The sequence below is a fragment of the Notothenia coriiceps genome, unplaced genomic scaffold (genome assembly GCF_000735185.1).
Source record: "Notothenia coriiceps isolate Sejong01 unplaced genomic scaffold, NC01 NC01_scaffold00037246, whole genome shotgun sequence".
Taxonomy (NCBI): Eukaryota; Metazoa; Chordata; class Actinopteri; order Perciformes; family Nototheniidae; genus Notothenia; species Notothenia coriiceps.
The window spans coordinates 14,334,470-14,342,171 of NW_011369947.1; the positions used below are offsets into that span (position 1 = coordinate 14,334,470).

Genomic DNA, 7,702 nt, shown 5'->3' on the forward strand with positions numbered 1-7,702 from the left:
GTTTTGGCCATTTGACTCGCTCCCGTGTCCTCCTGTTATGGCGTCTCTTACTTCTAAATGAAGTCTTTTCTTTCGTTGTTAGACGGTAGAACCTGATAAACCCTATGTTTTTCCAAGAAGATAAAGAAGTGCGTCTACTTTGGCGGGAATAACCTCCCGATTCGTTGCCTCACGTAATAAGTATTGCTACAGCTAGTACTGAATTCCATACTACTCAACGTTGGTCAATTTCAGGGTCTGGCAGGCACTGATTTTAGGAAGTAGGCCAATTGGATATATTAGTATTTTGCGTTATTATATAGCGCCCTTTCTTATAGCGTTATAGTATCTAGAAAAATGTTATAGAACGTCGGGATCCAGTTACACGGCGTGACCAAACCCAGGACTCGAGACACCCCTAAAACTATGTATTGAATAGGTTAAATCAACTCTTCTGATGTCTAGTCGATCTAGTGAGTGGTAGTTATGAACTTATACATTCGAACAGCAAAAAACATTTAGAACGTTCATAAAGTATCACCCCCGCTCACCCTCACAATGTCTCACAGTCAACATTCTACTACCACTAATACCGAAAAAAAAAGTTCTTCTTCTCGGACTAAATTCCAGTTGTCAGGAGGTGATGGAGGTCTAAACGGTGAAAGGTCAGCACAACTGCGTCATTTGTTTTGTACAATTCCCTAACCCACAATTCATTGTGTTATGTAGAACTAATTATATCGGTAACACTTGTGTAGTTCAACTTTTGTTTTGTCGTGTAAAGGTGTAGCATCACTGTTGTGTTTGAACTACCTATCGACGTTTCTTTTGTACAACCCTCGATCCACGTCCGGACCAGATTATGCACGAGAGTTAGGTTTACACGTAAGTGGAATTATTTAAGAGGGTGGGCGTTCAAGTAGCCCGGTACCGTAGGAATATTGTGCCAATTACGGGGCGTCACTCGTTGTATTGAGGTGACATTCATTTGAACGTAAGTTTACGACACATTCGTCAATCAATCCTTCTGACGTTAGGAGTCTATACCCTCCTCTGTTTACGCTAATCCTTTTGCCTCCTATTCTTCCTTTTTCATATTCTACGCAATTCGCATCCACCACCTCACCTCTCCGTCGGTAGGGGGAAAGTGTCATTACTCTAACTTAAGTCAAAATTCGCGTACGTAGAAGACTCCGAGACGATGGAGAGAGACATAGGAAACGATTAGAAAAGAGTCGACTGTAGTACAATGAGCGAAAGCATATGATATTCTGAGAGGTTCCCGGACGACAAAGTTTTGTTTGACGAGTACAGGTACCGACCACCGGTGGAAAGAGATGTTCGGTCGCTAACGACTATACACGACAAAGGACTTAGGACTAGACGTTTTACAAACCGACAACGGTTCCACCCTGGTAGACAGGGAGAGTGAACCCGAAGGGACGGAGTGAAAAACGTCACCTCTTCTCGCTTTGTGAGAGAGATGTGACAACAAGCACAAATCTATTAATTATTACTCGGCGTAAAATGACTTTAGTACGTTCTTATTCTTGTGACTGGTTGGTTCTACTGCACAGGGAAAGACACGCACCGCGACCATTAGTCTGGGAAGAATTGCCGGGTTACGACGTTTCGAGGTATGGAGGTGACATCTAAGATAGGGTGTAAACTTATGACAAAAATGTTGACGACGCAAACGAACACGGTGTTGCGACTTTGGGTATCTTGTCGACCACGTTCTCTTCGATAGTTCGAATAGAGTATGGGTGGTGAGCCTGGTTAGAAGAACGCTTTATTTTTGTTCGTTAAAAGAACTCAAAACTGGTAAAATTCAAGAACATTCCTCATAGCACGAAATAAAATATTTACGGGAATTGTACCTGACGTTGGGGGGAGTGAATCCCCTTAAGGCCTCCGCACAACACGTCGAGCCCCAACACCGCAACCCACAACGCCTAGTCCCCCAGTGTCCATCCCAAGCCTTTTAATTCCCTTAAAAGGTTTCTACCTTGGAGAGGTGGCCCTTATTTTGCCTTAAATGATTTAACTTCCAACCAAGAAGTATCCCTTAAATTCTAGTATGCAACCCCTTCATATAAAATCGTATTAGAAACTGATTTTGTTTGTCTACTGAAGTTCATCGTGAACTTATAGGTAGCGGGTAGTCGTGTGACGAATTGACGTAACCGATAACTCTGGTGTTGTTTCCAAACCGTTGTCCGAGTGTTTTACACTCTCACCTTTTGACCAAACGTAAAGCCGTTTGGATTCCGAGAGACTCGGACTGTGTCGATAATGCTCAGGGGGTAGGAGTTGCTTCCGACCTGTTCACTGTGACTCTCCTTTCGGAGTCTCAACCTACAGATGACTCCGGGTCCGTCTCGGGTTAAGCTGACTCTTCCCAAATCGTTTTTTACGTGTCCTAACCGAACTTCATTCTAACGGTACAATTACCCCTGAAAACCGGCTCTTCCCGGAGAAAGGTAAATTGTACAAATTAGCCCTTGAGAACGACCCCTAAAAACCTACCCCCCAGGCGTAAAAACAAGTAGAAAAATACTCACCCAACCCCCCCCCACGTGCATTGCAAATTGAAAGTTGTAAGGACAGAAATGCAAGGGCTCAAGGGGACCTACCGTGTTTTTTTTTTTTTTTTGTTTTGGTTTGTCGGCGCGGGCCGTCGCCGGTGGTTACTTTGCTTATTGAACAAGTTATTTATTAATTTGAACAAAGACAAGGATTAATTTTTGTAAAAAATAATGGTCGTTTTAAGGTGGGACAAAAAAAACAAATTTATTAAAGTAGCGTAGCGCGTTATAAAGGTTTGTAAGGGGTCAATGTGTAAGGGTACCTTTGAAAGCTTGGGAAACGGTTGGGGATAGGTGTCCAAGTTTGGGGTGACGCGTCAGTCGTACAGCAACACCAGGGATCTGTGAAGGTGGGTGGTTTAACGAGGGACACCCCTAACTGGTGGTCATAGACTCATACATCGTAGGAACCTATTTCGCAGATTGTTTCACTGTACTATATCAGTTAATGGGAGTGAGTTTACTAGTTGTTGACCTGTCGACGTGATCAAGGTCTTGGTCTCCTCTTGACTACTTCTAGGTGGGCCGCTGCCTGGTGAAAACTCTTTACAGGAGTAGGTAATTCTCGTTGATGTAACACCTGTCGGAATGGTTGACCTCTATTGCCCGTAACAGTGGTGAGAGTATCTTGAGTTCTGAGTTTGAGTCTCTTATCCAACTTCTTTGTTTGTGTCTGCACATTAGTGGTCGATTTTGACGGGAATTGTGGTCCCTATAGAGGAGAACGGGAAATCGCATCGGAGAACTTAGAATAGAACGTGAAATTAAAGCAGTCGACGATATCAGGCATGGACGGTTACACGCATCTTATGGAACACAGATACGACGAGAGAACGAGAAAGACGTATATTCCACTAAGTCAAAAAGATTACATATATTTACAGTACCACTCCCTGGTGCCTACGGCGGTGTACTCGAGGTTTCGATTTTTTAGATCGTTATGAAATGTGATGACTGGCGTAATTAAACAAAGTTTCACAAGTAATTACACCGTAACCAAGGGACACAGTTTGTATTGGGCTAATTTATCTTTTGGGTACCGACGGCATGTGTGTGCCGTATAAGAGAAGAGACCAGACGACACTGGCAAAGGTGCACGAAAGTATTCAGTAGTGCAAGGACGCATACAGCTCGCTCCAAAGGATGTACACTTCGAATTAACAGTTCTTTCGGGAGCCAGACAGAAAGGTAGGGCGTCGGAGAAGGAGCGTGCGGAAAAATGACTTTTACAACACCGTACGAGCACAACGGAGAGTGAGGCACTTTGTGATAATTCGTACCGTACTTTAAGGTTACATAATCGCAGAGAGGAGCTGTCGTAATACCACATTTTGGAGAGTCGAGTCACAGTACGCAGATTAGGTCCGAAAAACAGAACGGGAACGTTTCTATGTTAATACAGAGACAGACGTCGGTTGGTCCTTGTGATTTGGTTTACGTATATTTAGACTTGTCTCACCGGGACTGTCTGAACGACGGAGAGTAGTCTCAACAGAACACCCCTCTGTTTCCGGTTATACACCGTGTTGCGGAGCGTCGCCCCTTTCATTTAGATAGAAGGTGGGGAGTGTAGTCCTATGTCTGTGACGCGCAGGCGAGTAATTAAAGCAATGCTAAAAATTGTTACCCTGAATCGAAAAACCCCGAGTAATTGGAACGCAGTTCGTTGAAAATTCTTCAACATGTTTGGTGGCACAATGGATTCAGGTCACTAACAACCAGGAAATGTGATTTATGTCTTGTATTTTTGTGTGGACCTACGACGTGAATCCAGTCTTTTGGCTCCTCTGACGACTTCGTCGGAGAAAGACCTATCGGAGGTTGGACCTATGGCCGCAACATGGGTGAGAGGTATCGAAGTGTTCATGTTGACGTCTTCTGCCGAGAACGTCTGTTATGTTGTGCGCGCGTGCACGTTAGGTGGTGGCGATTTACGTGAAAATTGTGGTCCCCATAGAGGAGAACGTGACAATACATCGAGAACATAGAGGAGACTTGAAATATAAGCATCGACGTAGGTTAAGCTTGACGGTACACCATTTATTTTTGGAAGCACCCATACGAACGGAGAACAGAAAGAACGTACAGTACATAAATAAAAAAGATACATGTATTTACCAGTACACTCCCTGATGCCTACCCCTTTAAGCGAGTTTTGAAGGTTAAACCCTATGAAATGTGAACTGCGTAATAAGACAAATTTTCACAAGTAATTACACGTAATTAAACTTTTACTTTTACTTTTTATAGTAGTACGGTACCGAAAAACAACCGGAAAAAAAGGGTACCTACAGTATTCCCATACAATCAAGGTAATATGTACTCACCAATTGAGGAAGATAAGCAAGACGACTTGGACGCAGGGAGCGCAGGACGGACTGAGTAGTATGATGAACGGACTACCGAGGGTGTTCTAACGGATCTATAGAGCACCTAGGTCAGAATAATAATTCTGGTGTAGTAAAAGGTTTTGGTAAACCAGATGGGATCTACAACATTTACATAAAGAAAAGGCTAAATGTGTGCCGTTAGATAACGTGCAGACAGGCAGGACCCTCTCCCTGGAGGAGACAACGGGAGGAGGGACTCCAAAGAGGGTAAAAAGGGAAATTTGACATCACTCCCCCAAAAGAGACCTTCAAAAAGGAAACTGCCTACACTCCCAGAACTAGCGGGGCGGGGCCTGCTGTGATCTGATCAAGAATGATTGTGATTGGTGGTTTGCTGTGCATGCAGAGCCTGCATGTCACTCACTCAAGTACCCCTGACATGAGAGCCGTGCAAGTTTTCCTTTTGTAGCAAGCAGCAAAATAATTGTAACATGACGTGTTTGAGTTAATGTGCCTACTTAATATCGCACGTCCTAAAAAAAAAAAAAAGAAAAAAAATTAATAAAATCGCACGTCCCCGCGATGTGAATATCGCGCATGCGCATATCGCGGTTATCGCCATGACACGATATATCGTTCAGCCCTACCTCAGACGCTTATTTTAATTGATCTCTGATGCAGCCTCGCCATTAGAGATCAATATATCATGGTATAAAGAGCTTGTGCACAAATCATGGTACATGAAGCTTTGAAGATACACTCTAAATTGCACATTTGCAATGACTGCGTGCTTATAAGTTAGAATTGAGACGAATGGAAACAGGAACTGAGCTATCTTTTAGCCAAATCCAACTTCCATCACACAGGCAGTCCCACAGCACTCAGCTAAAAACACACTGAGGCTTTTTGTTGGGTAACGCTCCACGAGAAAGCAATGTACTTTTCCTTATATAAGTTGAACAGTATTCCAGCAGCACCCACACGCACAGCTCTTGTTTTTTTTGTACGCCAAAGCTGGAGAGCGGATCACATGGAGAGCGGCTGCTCGACCTCAGATTGAAGAGGGGCTGAAAAAGCCCTTCTGCCCAGGGGAGGGTGGGGGCGGCTGCATGGGGACAGGGTGGGGGATGGAGGGGTGATTGGAAGCTGGAGCAGAGGGGAAATGTGCATCATGGGTCCCATGACTCAGTATGCCTCTCTGAACAATCTGCACCCTGAGGGGCTGCACACGTCCTATCCAGTAAGTAGGCCATGTACACAGGGGGAATTAGGCCCATTGGTGCCCTGTGATGGCATCATCCACACTTTCTTTGACCACTGAGTGAAACTGACACTTTCTCATAAAGGAAATGTGCCCAGCTTTTGGGAAATGTATCTAATTGTTATAACAGGAGCTTCATCTTTGTGTTGGTTCGCATGCCTCCTTTAATGCTTTCTGCATGACATGGCACTAAATACCTCTCTGCTCAGCATTTATCAGGCTGGGTTGTTTCTGGCTCATGTCGTCAGTGTTTATGAGGTATTAAAATGTGTCCACTCCGTCTCATTTACTTCTAAATTACCACAGAGTAATGACCAGTGTGTTTGGAAAAAGAGCTTCTCTAGCGGCCTTGCTGCTGTGATCAGAACACCACAGCAGCTTTTTCCCGCCTCTGTGAATGATATGGTTTCACCTCAGCTAAAACTTTTTTACAAATAGGTTTATATTTGATCTCCCTTCACTTTGCTCTCAATTTCCAGAGAGAGTCGAGAGTATTATGGCTTCATAAACGCGGTCTCAAAGTTTACTGTGATGCAAAGGATATTCCTCATCTTTTTCTTCAAGTTTGATATTTTGTCAGCAAAGTGCATCAAAAGATATGCTTTGTAGCGCATAAAAGCACTTAGCATCTGCATTAGTGGTTTCGTTTTCCCAGCCTTCAGTCTTGACAGTTTAAGTATAGAGATTTGCAGTTTAAAACTATTTTGTAGGCTTAGCCAATTCAAAAACATCACTTTAAACCATTCGTGCACTTATTGTAGATGCCATAGTGACAGCAAAGGAAGGAAACTGTCTGTGGAAAAGCACTTGTTTGCAATACAGTTTCCCAACAAACATTTAAGCAAACAGGCACACTATTATGACTTAGATGTTTAACTTACTTACATGTTGAATGACTAAAAAAAGTGTTTAATCCTTAGATTATCCATCAGAGTGCCACAGTGACGCGTCCTAAAACCCGGAAGTAAGTCAGCATTTTACCACTTCCGGTTCCTTCGACAAAAATCAATGCAATTTCTCCATTGGATTTTGGAAAATAGCTCGAAATAAGGTCTGTGGTTGACACACATGGAAGAGACAGATCACGTTTTGTTCAGCCGGATAATATCCACATGTCTACCCTACTTTTATAATTTTCGATATCGATAGATTTATGATTAGAGGCACTCTATAGAGAGGCGATGTCCCTCCCTTTCCGGGGGGGCTCCATGGGACCTTATTTCGGAAAAAGTATGTATTGAAGTCAATGGAGAGAGAAATATTATGTTTCGATCCCGTTTGAATTGTGCCATGAATTACACACATGATGTTTGTCAATTTAAAAGATAATTTTGCAAGTCAATATTTTTTTTATTGTGTCGTAAAACTGTGAAGTAACACTTTTATTTTGTGTGAAGCCGCTCAATGAACTACATCTCCCGTCTCGCACCACACACCAAGACGGCCGTCACGTTGGCACATTTCACTTCTGTCTTTCAGAATGAGGCGGAAAGTATTAAAAGAGGTGAAAATCACTCCAAGTCTGGGCATGTTGAGAGCTGTAC

At 43.3% G+C, this 7,702-nt stretch overlaps 1 protein-coding gene and 1 long non-coding RNA gene across 2 annotated transcripts in view; one reads left to right on the forward strand and one right to left on the reverse strand.

The window, feature by feature from the left end:
• LOC104965873 (glycoprotein endo-alpha-1,2-mannosidase-like protein) overlaps positions 1 to 7,702 on the forward strand; it is a 67,324-nt gene that overhangs the window by 55,753 nt on the left and 3,869 nt on the right. The window lies entirely within an intron of this gene.
• The window catches only part of LOC104965872 (uncharacterized), a 13,966-nt gene that overhangs the window by 5,982 nt on the left and 282 nt on the right, over positions 1 to 7,702 (reverse strand). The window contains exon 2 of the long non-coding RNA XR_800592.1: positions 3,227 to 3,232. This is a non-coding gene — a long non-coding RNA (uncharacterized lncRNA). The remainder of the gene's footprint in view (positions 1 to 3,226; positions 3,233 to 7,702) is intronic.